Genomic DNA, 22,631 nt, shown 5'->3' on the forward strand with positions numbered 1-22,631 from the left:
CCCATGTCTGAACCTTCTAGGAAGGGGGAGGCTGTACCCTAAACTGAAGGAATTAAAGATGGGAGACAGAAATCTGCATGCATTTTTTTACAAGCTTCCTAGGTTTTTCTTGTACACAGAACAATTGTGAGCTCTCAGCTAAGACCTCTTCCAGGAGCTGGCCTCGAGGGATGGTTAGGATTTCAATTAAAAGAGTGAAGTAAACCTTGGACAGACAGACAGCTGGATAAAGGAGCTGATGGATAAAGCACATACGCTAAGAGGAGAATAAAGCAGAGAAAGGACTGTAGGAGCAGAAACCCAGCCCAGTAAACATCTGAACTGATCCCCGCCCCGTCCCGTCCCTCTGTACCTACAGGACACAGAAGTCTGGACCTGATGCCCTCTGAGGGCTGCTGATCCCAGCCTCCCTCTCCCCCCAACTCCTCCAAGCCCCGGGGGAGGGTGAAACGTAGGGACAGCTGCAGGTGAAGGGTTTCTCTCCTTGGTTACATAGCGGCGTGGGGACAACACTTTCAGTGACTGTTTATCTGCAGCTTAAGTAGCTGCCTGGGTCAGCGGCTAACCAGCCACAGCTTATCTGGGAGGAGGATTCGAGGGCCACAGGGCAGGCCAATCCACAGGTCTCCATTAAATGGAAACTTCACAGCTGGCGAAGAGCACCACTGCCACGCCTTCGTTCTTAAAGGAAGCACTTATTATGCTCCTGCTGCGTACACAGCTCTGAGACTGAGCACAGTGCTTTGAGGGAGGCAGAGAGGAGTCAGCCCCCCAGCTTCCACCACCCTCAAGGAGCCCACGCAGCAGACAGCAGAGGCACCACACCACAACGCAGGAGAGAAAGCAGGCCGTGCCTTCAGGACACAGTTGTAAACTCAGATGCCTGGGGGCCTAGAAAGGTGGTAAGCGTACAAAGGGGCTGGGTCGGGATAGGGCAAAGTGGAGCGTACGTGCCTCATCTCCAGTAGCTGCCACTGGAGAATGTAGGCTCAAGGTTTTCTGATCTTCCCATTTTTGAAGTAAAGCCAGAAGTTGGGATTTTTATGTGAAATCTCCTGTTGGCAAATCTCCTGTTAGCTCAATGTTTGGCATGGGCCAAGCAAAATCTGCCCGTGGGGCGGATGTGGCCTGCCAGTTTGTGGCCTCTGTTTTCTTAAAAGGGACAGAGAACACAATATGGAGCTCAGTGGAGGAGACTTCCCTGCAGCTGAGGTCCCGGGGAAGGCTTCCCGGGAGAGGAGGCATTGGCGCTGGGTTGCAAGGATGGGGAGGGCACTCCTGGGGAGGGAGTGATGGGGAGGACGTGGGCACACCCGCTGGAACCACAGGGGCCATGGGTCAAGGGCTCCCCAGCCTAGAGCCTGCCTTTCCCCCGAAAAACGAGTCCCTGTCTCCACCCCCAGGCACAGAGGTATCAGCTCTGTCTGTCCCCAGGTGGTGGGAGGAGGGGCGGCCTGCCCAGCAAACCTCCGGACTAAATCAATTGATGGCAGAATAGCAGGGGTTCGATTTCATTCCTGGAGCTTGAGGAACAGGTCGGCTAATGCAACAGCTCCATGGGGGAAGGGAGAGAAAGAGACAACGGAGGACAAAACGAGGTTGAGAATTGTGTCCCGCCTGGCGGGTTACATAACCCTGCCTCAGGACAAAGCCACGATTAGGCACCAGGGAGGGCCTGGGCTGGGGAGTCCCGGGGTACAGAGGGTTCCCCCTCCCTCGCATGCACACCCCTGCTCTCCGGCCCTGGCCTGTAGCTCCTGGAAAGCCCAACACAGAGTGCACAGCTGGAGATGGAGACTAAGACCCCAAGATAAGGCACTTAATGGGACCACACAGCAACTTAGTAGCAGAGCTGGAACTAATAATAATAGCAAACTCGCGCCAAGTGATTACTTTGTACCAGGCACTGGGATAAGTCCTTTACAGGCATCATCTTATTTAAAAATCTATAACACCATGAGATAACTATTCTTATTACTCCCATTTTACAGAGAGGGGAACTGAAGCACAGACACAGTAACTACCCAAGATCACACAGCTCCTAAGTGGGGGAGCTAGCTTAGAATCCAACACTCTGAACCATGATACTGCACTGCCACCAGGCTACTTTCTACTAGAACCACACTGCCTCTTCAGCAACCTTCTCCCAAGCCTGCAGTGCATGCATGCGGCCCCCTGCCCTCCTGTCAGCACTTCGGAGGACACCGAATCCTCTGACAACCCAATGAAATCTACAGACTCTCTCTGCAGAAAAAGAATGCACAGAAACGCCTACAAAACATTGCACATGATTTCAAGAGCTCACGGACTCCTGAACTGGTGAGAATGGATGGGTCGAGATCACAGGATACTCAAGAGACAGGGGCTGGCGGAGGGAGGGGCCTCCCCTAAGCCCTCTGCGCCCCTTTGTATCTGTACACTCGGAGCCCAAATGCACAGCCACTTAAGTCCACAGGCGTGGGCACGAATGAGGGCTCAGGGCCTAGTCATCCATTCAGGGCCGGGAGAACAGAATGAATCACAACACAACACCCTGCACCCACTGGGTGTGACTCACAACTCCCAGCTGTTGGGCAGACGGTGCACAGCTGGGCCCCAGCATCTGGATGGGGGTGGCACCAACAAGCACACCATTCTAGCCTCCTCCCCACCACGCAGTCACCATCCAGTGTGCCCTCCTCGCTGCAGACCAGACCTGCCTTGCCCCGACCCCAGCAGCTCTGAGTGTTTACAAGAGAGACCCCACCACAGCCCCTGCCCAGAGTCCACGCCAGCCGTGCCCTAGGAGAGCTAAGTCAAGACAACGGCCCCTTGTAAGGCACCGGAAAACCAAGGCTCTAGTCCCAAGGCTCCTGCTGCCACGCTGTGCGACCTCAAACAGCCCCTCTCCCCACTTCTCAGAGCCTCAGTTTCACCAACTGTAAAATGGGGAGACAACCTGATCCAGTCCTTCCCAGCTCCAAAGCCCCGAGTCTATCAACAATAGCGTCTGACAAACTTCACGGGGCTCTGGGATCCTGCTTCAGGAAGTTACATAAACATCCTTCAGAGAAACAAAAGTCAAACCTAAAGACTCTAGTTTTTTTTAAGGATATCAAGAAGCCCTTTTTATAGACCAACTTCCCCCATCCTACTCCCATTGTTCCAAATATCCTCTCAGGACCAAGAAAATACATTTGGTTTCCGTCTGGAGTTTGGGCTTCTTGGTGTTCTTCCTCTTGGAAGCTGCCTCACCCCTCCTTGGCAGCTTTCTCCCCAGGACACACCTATCTCTGCCCCCAGCATTGCTCTGGGCCACCTGGAGGGCTACGGCTACCCAGCCTGCCAAAGATGGGGTGGGGGCAGGGACAGTTTTCGGGAAACAAACCCTTCCCTGATCAGAACAGAGACAGCTCTGGGTTCTGGTCCCAATCGTGACACCATGTGTGGCCCTGTGTGGGCAAGTCCTTGCCTCTCCCTGGGCCTCAGCTCCCCATTGAGAAATGGAGGGGTCCCTAAACTGCGTCAGGAAAGCCCTGAGATACCTAAGGGGCACTGAGGCAGAAAAGAACAGCAGGGTAGACAGTGGATTCTGATCTTGACTTCCCCATCGCCTCTTGCTAGAACCAGAGGAGATCCACTTTTCTCCCTCTGATTTTATCTCTTATCCTAGCTCTGGGACCTTGAACTCAGCATTGAGTCTCTTTGTGCCCCAAACGGCCCATAAGACAGGGAGAATGACAGTGTCTGCAGTGGGGGCCCCAACTTGGAGGCTTGAGCCCTAACCATCCTAACACAGTCCCATCAACCCCTCAAAGCCTGATTCACTCACTTGATAGAATATATATTTTTGCATCTTTAGAAAACCAATCTAAGTTGTGCCTTCTGTGCAAACACTCCAAGACAATCCTCCACTGCCCTTCTCCCCATGAGATCATGCTTCTAAGCACCCCTATAGAATTCTACAGGGTCGGCCCTGTGGCTTAGCAGTTAAGTGCGCGCACTCCGCTACTGGTGGCCCGCGTTCGGATCCCGGGCGCGCACCGATGCACCGCTTGTCCGGCCATGCTGAGGTCGAGTCCCACATACAGCAACTAGAAGAATGTGCAACTATGACATACAACTATCTACTGGGGCTTTGGGGAGAAAAAGGAGAACAACTGGCAACAGATGTTATTAGCTCAGAGCCGGTCTTCCTCAGCAAAAAGAGGAGGATTAGCATGGATGTTAGCTCAGGGCTGATCTTCCTCAGGAAAAAAAAAAACATTCTACAGAATTCCTAGATCTACCACCTTACGGCATATGGCCTCAGTATTTTCATCTATAAAATGGGGACAATAATAGTGCCTACCTTCCAGGATGATTCTGGGGATTACTCCAGATATGATTACACGGAAGTGCCCAGCAAGCATTGATAAACTCTCAATAAACGTGAGCAGCAATTATATGATCATCATCATTAAAATTATTGAGATGCTTAAAACCACTGGACTGGTGACAGCTAAGGCCCCTTAGTCCTCTCGGATCACATCCAGCCACTGTAATCACACACACATGCACACATCCTCGGCCCCAGCACACATCCTTCTCTGAAGCAGGACCCCACTCTCTACCCAACCCCAGCCCTGGCCCCAGCCCTAGAACACAGCTGGCTGGTTCCTGGCCCCCATCCTTGCCACCCATAAAGCCCCCCATGCTTCAAGTCCCCTAATCCCGCCTTCCTCAAGTGGCCCCAGCACTATCTCCTGTAATTGTGTTGGGGTTCTGTTGAACCCCACCACTGTGTCACAAGATTGCTTCCTGAGGGTGGGAAGCTGTTCAAAGATGGCAGCTCCTTGTAAACAGGGTAGAGAGAAACAGGGCTTTCCTCTGGATCACCCACATTTGCTGAGTGTCTGAATATGCTGAGAACAGGAGAGCCCAAGGCGAGAGGCAACCATTTTTTTTATTACCTAACCAAGTGTTTCTCAAACTTTAGCATGCATTGAAATCACCTGGAGGGTTTCTTAAACCACATTGCTGGATCCCACCCCCAGTTTCTGATCTGGGGTGGGACTAGATAATTTGCATTTCTAGCAAGTTCCCAGGTAATGCTGATGCTACTGGTCCAGGGCCCAACTGTGAGGAGCACTGACTTAACCTGCAGGTGAAATCAGGGAGAGCTGCTATGAAGAGGTGATGCTCACACTCCTGTAAAAGCAGAGCAGGGGCTGCCCAGGTGTGAGGAGTGGAGGGAGGGAATCCAGGCAGAGGGAGCAGCACCAGTGAAGGCCCTGTGATGACGACACTCTGCTCCTCACCTGGCCTCTGCCTGGGCAGGTTGTGTGAACCAGAGGTGGCTGCAACTGTGCAATGACTACAGCAGACCTCCACCGACTGCCACCCGGACCTGCCCCGACAGGCCAATCCCTGGCCGGCCTGCGGGTGACGAGAATCCAAGCCCTGCCTCATGGAGCCAGTCCTCACCACATCTCAACCACGTGAGCGCCGGCCGGGATTCTGCTCCGCACCTCCAGACACAACCGCTTCCATCTTGGCTAGCTCTGATCATTTGAGTTTCCGCGTTTCTGGTGCCTCCCAGACCCAAGTCTGCTCCGTCTGGCCAGAGTAGCCCCTCAGCAACCAGGAGACCCTCATGGCAATCCCCAGGGTCTGAACCTCTCCAAGCTGAGCGTCCTCCTCACTAAGCCTTAGGTGCCACATCTGCTAAAAGGGGATAATAATGGTGCCTAATTCCTACCGCTGTTGGGAGGATTAAATGAGCTCCTTAGTCCGTAATAACAACATCAACCACAACCATAACCATAACAGGGACTGAGCTCATAGTTAAGCACCTTCCATGCATTATCTTTCTAAATGCTGTGAGATGGGGACAATTATCTCCTTTGTACAGATGACAAACTAAACAGCTTGCCCAAGGTCCCACAAGTAGGAAGTGGCCCAGCAGGGATGTGAATCCAGACCGTTTGGCTCCAGAGCCCAGCTCCCAGCCTCTGCTCTGTCTGTGTCCTAGTCACCTGCCCCACGACCTCTCCTAGGTCCCCTCTCCCTGGCACCATCCACTCCTCTTCCCAGGGCACAGGGAGGCTGGGTGGGAGGCCTCTCGAGGCTCCAGCTCACAGCGCACACGGTCTGGGGTAAGGGTCCCTGGTCTTGAGGGCAGCCACGGGGCCTGTCAACCAGACCAACTTATCTGGTGCAAGTTTTAGATACCTCTCAACATGCCCATCAGGGAGGAGGCTGTGCCTACAGAACTCGAGCACCTTAGCCTTGATGAAAGGAGAGAAGAGGCAAAACAGGTGCAACGAAGAAGGGAAACTCTGTCAGGCTTCCTGGATAGGACCAGCAGCTCCCACACCCCATGCAAATTGCCCTATCTCTCAGGGCCTCGGTTTCCTCATCCAAACAAGCCTTCTTGAGCCATTAGACAGAAAGTTTAGAAATTCAACCTCCAAGGATTCTTCCCTCCATCTTTAAAAGGCCAGATCACCTCCCAGGTATAAATAATAATAATAATAATTATTGTTATCTTTGAAGAGCTCCTACTCACTGGGCTCTTACTGTAGGTCAGGCACTGATCTGCTCAACCTCCCTAGCCGAAAAGGACTATTACTATCCTTATTTTGCAGATGAGGAAATCAATACCCAGAGAGATTTGGGTAATTTGCTCTAGATCCCACAGTTAACAGTGGCAGAGCTGGGATTTGAACCCAGGACTTTTGACTCCATTCTGCAGTGCTGCCCACCCCAGTGGTACAGAAACAGGCCACACACAGCCCTGCATCCGGAGCACGGAGCCTAGAGGAAATGAGACACGTCTTTAAGGAACCAAAATTCAAAGCCCGGCGTGTGAAGGGCCCCATGAGAGGTCCAGATAACAGACTCTGCACATGGAAAGCAGGGAGCGGGCAATGCCAGCTCTGTGGAATTAGGAAGAGGTGACACCAGAGCTGGGCACTGGCAGGGGAGGATTTTTGGGTGGGTGAGGGGAAGTGACTGGGGTGCAGCATCCTCGCCACGAGCAGAGATGTGGAAGCAGGAAGGGATGGGCCACACGCAAGGAGGGGAAAGAGGCAGGTTCTGCTGGAGGGCTGAGGGGGAATGGGAGAGGGGAGATGGCACATAGCGGCCACCTCCCATACCTTGCCCTCCAACAAATAAATGCTCGTTCACAATGCACCTTTTAAAATTAAATCCAATCTGTGTCAAGAAATAAAACAAGCAGGTATAAAAAGGGTCAGGAGGCAACTTAACACAACTCTCCTCCACCTAGATAAGAGCTTCAGTCCCCTCTGTGACTCTGGGACAGACTGGCTCTAGCCCTGAAGCCACATGGTCCAAGACATCCACGTCCACCCCTTCCACCAAGCTCCAACCCTCCAAGCTGGAGCCGACGGGCAGAGCTTTGTAATAGCCCCACAGGCAGCAGAAAGCACCTTTGCTGGTGACCTCCGAGACCAGGGGACCCTGCTTTAACCTCTACTGTGGAGAAGGAAGGGGATAACCCTGTCCCCCTACCCCCACTCAACCCACGCCTCCCACTCCTCACTTTCAAACCTACCAGCCCTTTCCTCCAACTCCTACTGATTCGGCATGATTCAGCCTTATTTCCTCACATTTGAGGAAAGGGAGACTGAACCCATTTCACAGACTGGGAAATGGAAGCAGAAGCTTCCAGCCCTCTGAAACCACAGTCCCCAGCAGCCCAGGCTCCCGCAGCTGATCCAGACATCCCGAGGGGCCCCTCGAAGGCCAGCTGGGCTGAGTGCATTCCCCGGGGAAGACTCTCCTAGGCGGAGCACTGCAGGCTGGGCACGTATGGGGAACTTCCCGACATGCACGGGAAGAGGCAGCTCCAAAAAGCTATGAGAAAAACTGCGGGCGGAAGTAAGCCAAGTGCCACCCCAAGTACTGAGATTCTCGGATGAAAGGGGAACTGAAAGAGGTCACCCAGGCCTGACCCCCTGGTACACGCCTTCTACACCCTCTCCAACTCTCCAGCCTCTTCGCACACCTTCAATGATGGGGACCTTGCCTCCTCCCCAGGCAGCTTATTCCCTTTAGCTTCCCTGTCACTCTTGGTGCTGTCTCTGCCCTCAGGAGCGGCACAGGACAAGAGTATGCCCTCTGCCTGTAGAGAGCCCTGCAGGGATTTGAAAGCAGTGACACTCCTCAAGGGTCCTTCCCCAAACCTTAGACCACCTGTGATGACCCCAATCACCAAGAAGCTACCAAGCCCTGCAGCCTCCCCCTCCTTCCCTCTCAGTCCCACAGCCAGAGTCAGACTTCGGTCAGCTCTCTGCTGGACCACGACCAGCATCATCTCTGAGCTAGTCTCAACCCTGCCAATCTTGCCACCATTTTTGGCCAAATGACCCCTGAGAGGAGCAGCACAACAGGGCAGAAACAGTTCAGGCCTGGGTTCAAACACAGCTCTGTAAGTGACTCGACCCCTCTGAGCTTTCATTTCCCGGTCTGAAAAGGGGGTGGGGGTGTGGGTTACCAGCAGCAGTAGCTACTTTGCAGGGATATTGTGAGGTTTCAATGAGGCGTCTGTAAGGAGCCTGGCACAAGGCACAGTAACAGGCATAGACTCAATGAGCTGCTTACAACCCTCTGTCCTCTCCACCGGCTACAGAGTAAAATCCAAACTCCTGAGCAGGATCCTGTGGGCTCCCCAGGACCCGATCTTGTCTCGCACTGCCCCCCTTCCTGCAGCCTGCATCCTCACAAACACTTCCTCCCCCAGGAAGCCCTGCCGACAATAACAACCAGAAGAGCTTTTCCCCTCCACTGGCCTTCCAAAGCCCATCTATCACTGATCACGTCCTGCCTCTTCCCCATCACTCGATCCGCGTCTCCCTCCCCCATCAGATCAGCAGCCTCTCCAGTCAGAAACCAGCAGCACCTCACCCCACTTCGTTTCCCCATCACCCCCCGTCCACAGACATTTTCCATACATATTTAACAAATTACCCTAACGTTCCATTTCAAGTAAAGAATGTCCAAGTCCTCCAAACAGTCCAGATATTTCCAGCCATACCCAAAACCAAATGCCAAGCCAGCAGAAGTCTGCCCTGTCTCTAGGGACTTGCAGGCCTGGCTTTGGCCTCAAAGTACGAAAGACAGGTCAAGCAGGTCCAAAGCCCAGGATAGAGAGAGTTCCAGGCTGCTGAGACCAGAGCCCATTTCTAAGTTTCTCAGTTGGCCCCTCAGCCAACCACTACCTTACGATTTCATACTCTCAACCACATCCTCAACCTGTGATTATAAAACTGTTCCTTCCATACCCCTTGTGATAAGAGGCTCATTATCCATCTTTTCCTCCTTGCTGGCTCCCGCCTTCACCTGTTGATTCTCCCAGAGTCCTCGCCTCCTAGCCTGATCACAATGACAAGGAGAGTCTGACCACATGCCAAGGGTCATCCTATCCCTCAGGACGCCTTTCAGACTTCCAGCCCCTCCACTCAGTCCCCCACTTTTCTGAGTCCCCTCAAAGTTCAGTTAAGTAGTGGAATTTTTCACTCTTGTTCCTACAAGCTGACAGTGAACTGTCAGCCCAGGAGGGCTCCCTGTTCCCACAGCCCAGGAAAAGCCCATGACCCTGGAAACCCCAGACACAGCGCTGGAACAGCCCTTGGAGCAGTCAGCACAGTAACGCATAAACTTTCCTCTCCCAAGAACTTCTTTCATCATCTACTCCCACTCCATTGTTTTAAGATGTCATTTATTAACCAGCAATTTGTTTTCCATTTTTCAAGATATTACTCAAGGTCCCCAATCACAGCCTGATCAGTAATCATGAGATAGTATCCCCACCAAAAGATTAGGCCAGCACAGGGCACTATCTGGGCCACCCCTCACATTCACTCATGGGGTATTTACTGAGGGCTACAGAATATGACTCAGAAACCCACAGACACATGTATTTTCCATTAGGATTCTGCAATCCTGACACTGGCTCAAAGTCTACCCTCCATTACTATCCTCAAGGACTTTAGGGTTGGGGCACCTAGAGCAGCCCATTAGTTTAGCAAGGAGAACTCGGCCAACGAGTCCCACAAGAGGACACCTGGGATATAAATCCCATGGCCTTAGGCCTCTCATTGCCCCAAGTGCTCCACTTCTCAGCCCTACCTCTGCCCACTGCTGATCTGAAAGTGACCTGTGTGAATGCAGATGAAAGGTTCTGCTGTCCCCTGGGTGCTGGGGAGAGGCCTGCTGACAAAGCCACCAGCTGTCCCCAGCCAGAGCCAGGGAGACGGGCTCCTCCCTGCACTACCCGCACTGGGAGAGCGTTCCTGCCAAGGACCCAGCCAGCAACAGAACTTGGACCATCACGGAGCTCCAGGCCCAGGCTCCAACTGACTGCCCCTCTGGTCCAGCTGCCCACAATAACAAGAGCCAGGGCACCAGACCTCACCCCGCACCAGCACCAGACAGACGGAGCATCGCTGGGGGTAAGGGTAATGGGAAGAGGTATCCTCATAATTCCAACTGAAAATGACACCGTGAGCTCAGTCACACCTGGACCTTATAGAGCCCTGGAGTTGGGACTCAGCTCCATCACTTCCCTCCTGTGTGACCTTTAACCATTCTGTGCCTCAGTTTCTCCCTCTGTAAAATGTGGTTAATAGTAGTGTGGGAGAATTAAATGAGATAATGTATGTAAAGCAATTAGCCCAGTGCCTGACACATCATAAACATGCAATAAATACTTGTTGAATATAAACATGCCACCGTTTACTGAGGTACCACAGGTTCTCATTTCATCCCTATTCCGGCAGACACTGTATTCTGCCCATTTTACGGGTGAGGAAACTGAGGCTACGGGAAGAGAAGGAACCAGACCAAGGTCACAGAATGGGAAGTGACAGACACTCAGGTCAGTGTGAACTTCAGACCAGGGGGCAATACTGCCCCAGGCCACTCCGAATGCTTTGGGGGAAGGGTATAGCACTGGGCGTGGGGTTCTGCATCCCCCGGGCCTGCCATGGCTCCTGGCTGACCTGGCGCTCGAATCTGGGAAAGAGCCAAGAGGCCAGTCACCAGATTCCCGGCCTGTCCCAGAGCCACGCGTTCACGGCGCCCCCTCCTCAACCGTCCCAGAGAGTTAAAGGGCCGCGTTCGAAGCCGGGCTCGTCACCCCGAGAACCGGAGGGAGGAGGGGAGTTAGAGACCAGGCCGCTCACGGGCCCGGGGAAAACCGGTCCGGCTACCTTACCCTTCCCGAAGCGGGGACCCGGCCTCTAACCCCCTCCCTCGCCAGACAAAAGTTTCCCCTGTTCGGGAGCAGGGGAGGGGGAGGGGGCATTCCTCGTGAGTGACATTATCCGTGACCTACAGCTGCCGCGCTGCGCTCGCCCGCACCCCGGCCTGCCCCCGGGCCCCGCGCGGCCCCCACCTCTTTGTCCTGCCACCCCCGTGCGCGGGGCCCGGCAGACTCGACTCGCCCGCCCGGCGCCCGCCCGCACCAAACTTGCGCCGGCGGCCGCTTGGGCCCCGCGCGGCCTGCACGCCCGGCTCGGGCCCCGCCGGCTCGGCGACAGGGGACTGGCCGGCCCCGGCCCTCCCGGCCTCTTACCTGCCACGGCTGGGGCGCCACCCGGGAGAGGAGGCGCTCCCAGTGAGCCGCTGCCGGACGCCTGGGTCCCCCGGGCCGTGCGAGCGCCGCCGGGCTCCGGCCCGGGCCGGGTTAACCCCTTCGCGGCCGCCTGCCGCCGCTCCCACCCCCGCTCCACGCCGCAGCCGCCGCCCCGCCTCCCGCTCCTCTCCTCCCTCCCCCTCCCGGTGCCCAGCCCCCAGTCCCGGCCCCCGGCACTGCGCGGGGGCAGCTCGCAGCTCCCCCTCCCGCGGCGTGGAGGTGGGGTCTCCCTGAGCCTGAAGTTGGGGAGCGCCGCCTCACCCCCGCGGGCCCGCGGAGCACAGAGGGGCGAAGCCGCGCGCCGAGGGGCCCCAGCCCGTCTCCCCTCACCCGCTCCGCCCCCGGCGCCTACCTCCCCGGATCGCGGCCGTGGGAGCGGGGTTCGATCCCGTGATGGAGCGTGGGTGCCGGCCGGAGATCGGCTCCGGAGGCCCGGGCGGCGAGCGCCCAGGGGCGGGGGCCGGGGCGGGACCGGGCGCTGCTATCGGGGCTGGATTTCTCAGCTTCCACCCGGATTCTCCCTCGGCTCTCCCGGCCGATTCGGTGCTGCTCGGCGACCACGTGACGCGGGCTGCCTTTGACCCCTGTCTCCGAGCGGGTAGGGGGCGGGGGCCGGAGGGGGTGTCAGATGCGGGACCCACGAGGGCCTGGGGCGGCTGCCGGGCGTCCCAGAGGCGGTGACCCCGGGGAAACAAAGCCCGGAAACCAACAAGTTATTCGGGGTCAAAGAGGGAACAGCGCTGGGGGTCGGAGAGGCTGCGGAGAGAACGAGGGAGACAAAGACCTGCGCCCGCCGCGCCTCCGAGGCCCAAGGGGGCCTCCCGGCTCTGCTGCCACTGGGCTTATGACAACCCCCAGGGCATCCTTGGCCGGCTCCCCGACAACCAGGTCTCAGCTGGAGTGACCCCTCCTGGGCAGGCGTTCCCGGCCCCCCACCACCACCTCTGCCCTGACTCTGGAAAAACACTTTATTTCCTTTATCGTGATTATCTGGTTCATTTACTGGTTTCATTGTTTACTAGAATGTCATCTCCCCCAACAAGTTGTTCCCAGCTGAATCCCCAGCGCCTGGCAAGTAACAGGCAGATGAAGAGGTGGATGACCTTGGGCAAATGTCTTCTCCCACTGAGCCTCAGTTTCCCACCCCCAGTGTTATTTCAACCATCTCAACCACCCTGAGAGTTAGGCAGAGTTACAGTGGTCATCCTCATCAAACAGATGGGGACAACAAGGCCCAGAGAGATGAGATGATTTCTGGGAGTCTGGTACCTAGATGGAAGCCGGAACCTAAACTCGGATCTGACTGCTCCAAGCAGGGGCTTTTTGCCATCCATGAGCCAGCCTGTGAATTGAGGGGTGGGAGGGGGGGTGGATTTGATTAGTGAGCCTTCAGAAGCTTGCCAGTGATGCAGATCACCACCAGGCCCCTCCCCTGGAGATCCTGATTCAGTGGGTCCGGGGTGAGACTGGGGCAGATTTGGATAACAGGGGATGGGTGTTTTCCTAAGGACTTTCAGAGGCTCTTGATTATCTAACTGTAGGAGCAAAGCTCAAAAAATATGTGCAACCAGAGCAGAGCAAAGGGAGGTAGAGAAGCCAAGCTTGACAGATGAGAGGAGGATAGGCTCATCTCGGTTCCCCTTGTGCTGAGGGGTAAGGGTTTTCAGCCAGCCCACTCATGTCTCAGAGGGGGAAAGAGGCCGAGGCCTGAACAAGGAGAGATGCTGGGGGATAGGACCAGACTCCTGACTCCCAGCCATGCCCATGTGCCAGCTCTGTATGGAGTGTAATCAGACAGGACTGAGCCTAATGGTGGTAGCCACAAGCCCCAACTACAGGCTGTATTCACAGATAGGCTTGGGGGCCAGCCCTGTGGCGCAAGCAGTTAAGTGCGCACGCTCTGCTGCAGCGGTCCGGGGTTTGCCAGTTCGGATCCCAGGTGCGCACCGACGCACTGCTTGTCAAGCCATGCTGTGGCGGCGTCCCATATAAAGTGGAGGAAGATGCGCATGGATGTTAGCCCAGGGCCAGTCTCCCTCAGCAAAAAAGAGGAGGATTGGCATCAGATGTTAGCTCAGGGCTGGTCTTCCTCATGGAAAAAAAAAAAAAACAAAGATAGGCTTGTGACTTCCTAGTACAACTCCAGCCACCCCACCAGTTTGTCCAGGGAAATCAGCATCCACCAGCAAATTCTCCGTTATAGTTTATATTCCTACGGTCAACAATCTAAAGTCCTTAAAGATGGTCTGGGTCTTGGGCAGGTTAAACAAGCCCCTAGAATCTTACTCATGCTCATCTCTGCTTTAGAAAACCGTTGCCATCCACATGAGGCCGTGTGAGCATCTTCTCTGTGCCAGGCACTGTGCTCCTGGTAAGGGAGATGCAGGCTTGAGAGAGACATGGGTCTGCACTCTCAAGAAGTATCCAGGCATATTTGGAGATGATCTGTATGTCCCTCCCTATGTCCAAAAGCTGGCTGAGCAAAGAGTTTGCTGGGGAGGCCCAGAGCAAGTGGTATGGTCCATAGGAAGAGGGGAGCAGAATGAAGGAGCTTTGGTGTGGGGGGTGGGGGGACACACAGCCTCTGAGCGGGATCAAAAGGAATGGGTGGGATCAGGGTGGGGAGATGGACATTCCCAGAACAAGGAACAACCTGTGCAAAGGCCACATGGAAAGTGCTCAGGAAAAGCTGAATGTTGCATGGGGGAGGTGGGAGAGAGGGAAGGTAGAGGAAGCAGGAAGGAAAGAATGAGCAAGAAAACTGAAGAGGAGGGTTAGGGGCAGATTGTGGGCGACCTTGTGTGAGGGGCTCCGTGGACTGGACGTTATCCTGGGGGTCTGGTGGAGTGAGAAGGCTGTAAGCAGGTGAAGGAGATGATAAGAGCCATGCTGTGGGAGGTGGAGGGGCAGGGAGGCCAGTCAGGTCATGGCGCCATCCTCCCCCCTGAGCTGAGTGAGATATGGTGTCTTACCAGTGAAGCTACAGATCCAGAGCAGGCTCGCCCTCAGCATTTGGGGGGCAGCCTGTGAGCTGGGGTAAGTCCCCATCACTGACAGCTCTTCCTACTCTTCTCAGTCTTCAAAGTTGCTGATAACTGAGCTGGGCCAAGGCCCTGCAGCTCACTGTCACCCAGAAAGCCTGTAGGGAGGCAAGGCCCAGGCCCCACCCAGAGGTGGTCCTCTGTGGGTCTAGGTAAACTGAGGACCTGCATTTCTAACCACACCCTGGGAGGTTCTGAGAAAGACTGTTGGGATGCCCTGCTCCTCCATTCCCTCAGGACCCACCCACCTCTCCCAGAGCTTTGGGGACTTTCTTTGTGCTGACTGTTCCCCCTGCCCAGACCCCCTTCTCAGCGCTGGGTGGCTTCCCCACTGCCCACTTGACAATTCCCTTGGCTGTCCCAAGGTCACCTTTATCCAGCTCCACAAGTCAAAGGCTGAACTCATTATCTTCTACCCAAACCTGCTTTGCCCCCTCCTCCTGTGTGCCCAATTCACATGTCCAGTCCAGAAATCTGACACCAGCCCCTTGTTCCCACATCCCATCAGTGAGCCAATCCCACTGGTTCTGCCTCCAGTTTTTTTCTCTAACCCAACCCCATTTCTTCTTCTTCATCACTACCACCCTTGTCCAAGCCACCATTGTGTCTCTGCCTTGGCCCATATTAATGGCCTCTTAACCGCTCTCCCTCCCTCCCGCTTTGCCCCCTCTCATCGTGTCCATTTCTTACTTAAAACCATGAACAGCTTCCCATTGCTCTCAGGATAAATTCCCTGCCTTATTGTCCAGCCTCCTCTCTTACCCTAAATGGTGTACTCCACCTTCCTCTTTACCTAATTCCTCGTTAAGAGTGTGGACTCGAGCCAGACTGCTCGGGTTTGAATGCTGGCTCTGCCACTTATCAGCTGTGTGGGCCAGTTTCTCAACCTTTCTGTGCTCAGTTTCCTCATCTCTAAAGTGGGGATATCATAGTATGTACTTCACAGGGCTGTTGTGAGAATTAAATGAGTTAAATATGTAAAGCCCTCAGCACGGTGTCTGTCACATGATAAGCACTATATTAGCTGAATGATTAATTCTGATCCTTTGGGTATCAGGTTAAATTTCGTTTCCTCCTGAGGCTTTCCTGATGCCCCTAATCTAGGCCACCCTTCCTGGTCTACATGTCACATCTCCCTCTTGGAGTTACTTGTCCGCTGCCTGTCTCTCTCTAGAATGTAAGCTGTGCGTGGGCAGGACTGTGTTTGTCTCGGACACCACTGAGCCCCAGTGCCCCACACAGCACATGGCACAGGGTAGGCAACCAGCACATATTTGCTGAAAGATGAAATGAAAGTCAATAGATTCATCACCAAACAGAGGGCATTGTCTACCCACACAATGCTCATCAATGTACTTCATTAATGCATTCATTTGACATCTTTTAGTACCTCTCCTATAGTCTCCCTCATCATCCTGGTACAGGAGGGCAAGTAGAGGGACACAGACAGATGAACAAGACAGATGTGGCCCCTGTCCTCAAGGAACATAGAGTCTACTGCAGCGGCAGACATAAATGCAGCAGAAGACACAATGCAATGTAACCATGTTATGATACTGGCCTGTAACAATTTTGTTTCCCAGGAGGTCTTTGGACAAGCACAAGTGAAAAGTAACTGAAGGCAGACACTGTTTCCTACTTAACCAGCACCTCCAGTTCCCGCAGGGTGGGTTAGTGCAGTAAGGGTGGGTCCTGTCCCCAGGACATTCAGCCCACCCTCTCTTTCTCAGCCTAAAGACCTCCTACTCAGCCTTCAGGGCCCCACTTAAGCAGCACCTCCTCTGCGAAGTCTTCCTGCTCCTTTCAGGGATCTGTATGGGCCCCAGTCATGGCTCTAGTGATTTTCTGGGACGACAGTGGGATTTGTCAAGGACAATCCAAATTTCATGTCATTTGCTTCCTTAAAAAAGTAAAAGGTAATTCAATGAATGTGTAACTACATGTGATTTCATGTTTGGACTTTAGTGGAGGCAGAAAATAGCCTCTGTCAAACCACGTGACCTGATTTGTGGTTTGGAGAACACGGTCACCATAATTACTGCATTGACCACATGGTGTAACAGCTTCCTCTCTCTCTCTCTCCCCTCCCCCCTCTCTCTTTCTCTTTCTCTTTCCCTGTCTCTCTCTCTCTCTCTCTCTCTCTCTCTCTCACACACACACACACACACACACACACACAGAGTGAGTTCAAGGACAGGGAATATTTGCTTCCTGGCAGACCCTGATATCTGTTAAACAAATGAAGGAGAAAATCTGTCAAATGGGCAGGTTATCCATGCTTCAGATGGACAATGGATATAAAATGTTCTAGAAGCCAACCAAAGACTGTCTGAGGTGGGGGATAGGAGCAATTAACAGCAATTACATACTTACTCTGGTGATGCCACCTGCTTTCCGTTTGTTACTCAGCAACCCAGAGAGCATGAAGCTCAGAGATGTGAAGCAACTTCCCCAAGGTCACCCAGACAGGAGTGGCAGAGGAGGCTTCAAATTCATCCAACTAAAAGACAAAGTTCTTGTCACTATTTATGCCATCTACCAGTGCCCAGGGGCCATGAGTCCCCAAACTGTGCAAGACCACCTGGGTTCTGTGCCCCCTTCCCTTGCTTCCACGGGGCTCCCTTCCCACCCCTCCCTGTTGTACACTCACTTTCCTCAATGCTGCTGCTGTCTGAAGAGCACTCGCAGCTGGTTTCCAAAGCAGTCCCATCTCTGGGGCCAGGCTTCCTGTCTCAGAAGGCAGAACCGAAGGACGTGTGTCACGCCTTCCCCAGCCCATCCCTCACCCCCAGGAGCTGCCAGTGGGTCAAGGACTCAGCTAGCACAGTCCCTTTCATCTGCAGCACTTTTCCTGTTTTTTAGAAAGCATTTTCCCATTCTGTAAACCAATTCCTGGGGACCCCACAGCATTCCTGAGAGGTGGACACAGTGGAGATTCTTCACCCCCACTTTACAGATGAGAAAATGGAGGCTCGGCCAACCTGTGGGAGATCCCCTCAGCTGGCAAAAGAGCCGAGCTGTGGCTAACACGATTTCAGACCACCTGCCCACACTCTTCCAAGTCCCTGGAGAGTTCAACTTGACCCAGAGAACAGGGATGGGGGTGAAAGGTCTCCAGAATCCTCACACAGAGAAGATAATGGCTTCTGCAAACAAATGTAAATTGGTTAATTTCCCTTTTTACTGTGTTCATTGTGATGCACCAGCTACAACCTGACAGAAGAATAACACTCAAACACAAGGGGTCTCTAAATGACCTGCAGCAGCAGGCTCAAAGTCCCCTGAGGGCAGGGCAGGGTCCAGGGTCGAGTGCAGGCCTGGCGAGCAGGGTGGCAGGCGCTAAGGGCGGTAGGGGGACTGTTCTCTCCCAAACCTCTCAGCTGCTACTCGAGGGAAACTGCCCTGGCCTCGCCCTCACCCCCAGGCCACTGCTCACCCACTCCTCCACTATCTGACCTCCTCATTCTTCAGTTCTCTTCACTTGATCACCTGGAGCTAAATACCTTTAACATGACTCAAATCAAAAGATGACATTAATCAAAAAGGGGGGGGTGGATTCTCCACAAGATTCCCATCAATTATTCCAGTTCATTCTCACCACTCCCGTAGGATAGGGGGTAGGCAGTACAACTCCCCCTTTCTAGTTAAAGAAACTGAGGCTCAGGGTCCGAGTGCTCCCACAACAGAGGTCTGGCAAGGCCCCCACCAAGTGAAGCAGGGAGGGATGGTCGAGGTCACGTGGTCTGGGGGTTGCTCTCCAGTTCTCCTCGGTCCCCACCACTCCATACACACACACCCAGCCCACTTTGTTCATTTGCATTATCCTCCTGGGCCCCCTTGGATTCCCCTCAGGAATCTTAGTTTATGATTCCTGAACTAACCCAATCTGCCTCCCTACAGAAATGGAGAAACTGAGGCCCAGGGAGGAGCAGGGGCCTGCCCCCATCACCAGTGATGTAGCAGAGCTAGGACGGCCTGGGGAGGCCCCTGCCTGTCACCCTTCGCCATTGCCTGGCTGCGTGTGCGTCAGAAGCTGAGAAGAAGATGGCACAGCAAGGCAAGGACTCCCAGGTCAAGTCTAGATTCCTGGGCCCTTGGAGATGTGCCAGCATAAGGAGGGGACAGTGCTGACCCTGGTGGGAAGTTGGCTCTGGGACTGGCCTGGTGGCCAGACTCTTGTTTGGGGCTCTCTGCTCCAACAGGCATGGACATTCTTATCATTCCAAGGCCCCCTCTTCACGCCGAGCTGTCTGGGCTGGGTCTGTCCCGAGATGGAGTGGGGTTGGGGTGGGGAATGGCAGGGACACCCTCCCCCAACCCCAGCACAGTCCACTCATTGACTCATACGCTGCGCACACCATGCACCCCTCCCCCCACCCTTCTCCCCCAACCCGCCCTCCCTCTGGTGCTTAAGAGCTCTGGAGCCAGATTGTCCTGTGCTGGAATCCAAGGTCAGCCCTCACTTACTGTCACTTAACGTGGCTTCAACTGTTAATTTGTAGAATGGGGATAACAGTACTTACCTCACAGGGTTGTTGAGAAGATTAACTGAGGTATTAGGAAACCACTTAGCACCGTGCCTGGCATAGCTCTAATTGTTACTATTATTTTATCCAACACTCCCCTATAGCTCATGGGGTTCCTCCTCTCTCTATTATACACATACACACCCCAGAGGCTAATCCCCAGGCTCCCCTCAGCCAGCTGACCCACCCTTACAGCCTTACCACCCTCTGACCCCTCTACTCCAGGCAGCCTGGGACCCTCAAGGCCTGGTATGGACCATGTGTGCCCAGCATCCCTTCTGCCCAGAAGGCCCTCACCTCCACCTCTTCATGACTCCAACCTCCCCTTTCCTTCAAGTCCCAGCTCCAGTCCCACCTCCTCCAGGAAGCCTTCCCTGACTGACCTCTGGTCTTCTTCCTCTGAATTGCTGAGGCCCTCTGAGTGAGTCATTGCCACTCGGTACCGCCTTGGAACTCCTGACTCTGTTGGTGAGAAAGCTTCTTCCTTCTTCCTCCTTAGAGTCTCTTAAAATTGGAAAAAAGCATTTTTTCAACCAGATTTGGGGCAATCTAAATCGACTTTCTGATTCCTGTGTCACCCTATGTCCTTGCACCTGCAGTTGCCCATCACATATCTTCCTGGAACTGGGAACAGGACAGAGCCTAGAGATGACAAGGTGCAGGCCAGTTACCCAGATGGACAGATAGGATAATCTACAAACTGGGAGAGGCTGGAATGGGACCCACTCCATTACTGGGGTCCCAGGAACAGTTCTGCTCAGGGGTGGGGAAGCAGAGAGGGCCATCTGGAGCTGAGGGTCCCTGCTGGGGGGTCCCTGAAGCCCACCTGTAGGAACGGGTGTCGAGACAGGCCCTGCAGCCTGTAGGACAGTGGCCTGGGAGGGAGAGAGACGGGACCAGGCTCCCCACCTTTCATGGGGAGGAGGATGCAGACTTGTTCTGGGAGACCCTGGAAGGTGCTCTGGGAACCAACCGGGAGGCTGGAAGAAGCTGCAGGGAGCAGACGCCACCCAACATGGGGAAACTCGCACCATTCAAAAGGCGCAGCAGCCTTGGCAGTGGTGAGCTCTCCACTGGGTGAAGGGAAGAGGCAGGCAGAGGCTGGTCAGCACCGGTCAGGGTGCGATAGAAGGATCCCTACTTTAGGTGGGAGAAGGACCAGGATTCTTCTCAGATCCTTCCAGGCTCTAAGAATCAGCGCCTAAGATTCAAAGTCAGCGATGTAAAGGTCTGAAAATCTGATTCTAAAATTCTGTCACTTTAAGGTTCTGAAAGGCCATAACTTCATGATTCTGAGATTTTAAAATATGATGATGCTTAGAGCTAGAATAGCTCTGTCCATTAGAAATAAAATGCAAGCCACACACACAATTTTAAATTTTCCAGTAGCCACGTTTAAAAAAGTAAAAAGGAACAGGTGAAATTAATTTTTAGTAATATATTGTATTTAACCCAGTATACCCAAAATATTATCATTTTGACATGTAATTAATATAAAGAAATTATTAGTGAGATGTTTTAAATTCTTTCTCTTGTACTAAATCTTCAAAATCCACTGTGGTTTTTATAGTTAGAGCACATCTCAATTCAGAAGTCACATTTCAAGTGCTCAGTAGCCACATGTGGCTAGTGGCTACAGTGGTGGACAGCACAGTTTAGAAACGTAACATCTATGACTCATTTTTCTAAAATTCTAGGATGCTGTGCCTCTGAGATTCTAGAATTCTGCAGCATACCAAGGTTCTAAAGCTACAACTGTGATTCCACCAGATTAAAATGTTTCCCCAAGTCTGCCTCAAGTCTGCCTGTGGCTAAGGCTTCTCCCCACATCTTTTGTGTGGAAAGAAATCCAGGCCCCTGCAGAGACCCCGGGAGGTGAGGGAGCAAGGAGCTCTCCCCTCAGCTGCCCCCACCATCTGGCGCAGCCCGTGGAAGGGGGGTGGGCGTGCCCATGTGCCTAGGGCACTGGCCTCTCCATGTGGAGCTGCCTCGTCTGCCGTCCCTCCAGCTCATCATCTCTCCATCCAAGCGCACAAGCCTGGAAGTAAGACTCCTGCCTTTGAGTCCTCCTGGGGAGAGGGCGTGCCCCTGCCGCCCTCCCTTGGTTTCTGTCCACTCTGGAGAGCATCTGGGGGTGGCTGCAGCAGATGGAGCTGAGGATTGTGGTTAAAACCCCAGACGGAATCCCCGGAGGGTGGAACTGGTCTCCATTTGCTCAAAGCTGGAGCCTGGAGGCCTGAGGAGGGCAAAAGTCAGAGACCCACCATCTGGGGCTGGGAGAGCCAGAAGGGCTCTTTGAGGTCATGTGATGTATGCTTTGAACGGTGCAGATGGGGAAACTGAGGCCCTAGAGCAGAAAGGGGTTTCCCAACCTAGGCAAAAGGTGAGTGTTGTGCTCTGCCAGAAGGATGCCTCCTGGTTAGCCAGGGGTCTCCTCTTCCTACTCCCAAACTCCCTCTCCCACCTCTGCCTGCTGGTAAAGTCAAGGCGCAAACCCAGCACGGCAGGATATCAGGGAGGCTGCGGGAGGCCCCACAGGTGTCGTATGCAGGTGGGTGACTTCTTGGCTTTGGCATGCTCATGCCAGGCCCAGAGACCTCCTGGTTCTAGGCTCCTCCTTGCCCCAGGCCCACAGGCACTATAGAGGGTCTGGGGAATGGGGGCTTGGGCACAGGCAGGAGTCTGTGTCAGGCAGGAGCTGGACAAGGAGGGTCTCAGTCGACAATGATCAACTTCTGCATCTGCTGTTATCCAGCTCTGTATTCCATTTCCAAGTCTCCTGTAGCCACAGTCCCATTTTTTTTTTTTAAAGATTTTATTTATTTTATTTTTTTCCCCCCAAAGCCCCAGTAGATAGTTGTATGTCACAGCTGCACATCCTTCTAGTTGCTGTATGTGGGACTCGGCCTCAGGATGGACGGAGAAGTGGTGCCTCGATGCGCACCCGGGATCCGAACCCGGGCCACCAGCATTGCAGCGCGCGCACTTAACCACCAAGCCACAGGGCCGGCCCCCACAGTCCCATTTTATCCTCACAAGAGCCCAAGAGGAAAGGTGGGAAGGAGGACTTGCCATCAGCACATAAACTCCAGCACAAGTGCCAGCAGAGGGCCTGGTGCTGGAGCTATGTTCCTGTTCCACTTTTGACAGATGGGGAAACTGAGGCCCAGAGCCGGCCTATGGCCTGACTCAGGCCACAGAGCCAGAGGGAGGCTGGGTCTAGGCCCCGGGGGGAATCATTGGTTCAGCACCCATCCAGGGAGCCCCCACCTTGCTCTGCTCCCAGGAAGCCAGATGCTCTGCAGCCGAGCAGACAGACATCAGGAGTCACCCGCAGACACATTTTCCAGGCTGGGCTGCTTCCAAGCTGGGTTTCCCCTCCGGGGAAAGCCCCCAGGTTGTTTCGCATGGTCAGGAGAACCAGGGAGGAAATGACCAAGA

General features: G+C 54.1%; 1 protein-coding gene across 7 annotated transcripts in view; it reads right to left on the reverse strand.

Moving 5' to 3' along the window:
- NDST1 (N-deacetylase and N-sulfotransferase 1) overlaps positions 1-12,293 on the reverse strand; it is a 58,770-nt gene extending 46,477 nt beyond the window's left edge. For 4 of the 7 annotated variants that reach the window (XM_087429568.1, XM_087429567.1, XM_087429565.1 and 1 more), the window contains exon 1: positions 11,976-12,293. The gene's annotated coding sequence lies outside the window, so the exon portion shown is untranslated. Of the gene's footprint in view, positions 1-11,563; positions 11,704-11,975 lie in introns of those variants that run through there. The other 3 variants (XM_087429569.1, XM_087429564.1, XM_087429566.1) reach the window with 3 other exon arrangements.
- Positions 12,294-22,631: the final 10,338 nt, after the last annotated feature.

Source organism: Ceratotherium simum, chromosome 4, assembly GCF_057802395.1.
Source record: "Ceratotherium simum simum isolate JZ-2026a chromosome 4, ASM5780239v1, whole genome shotgun sequence".
NCBI lineage: Eukaryota > Metazoa > Chordata > Mammalia > Perissodactyla > Rhinocerotidae > Ceratotherium > Ceratotherium simum.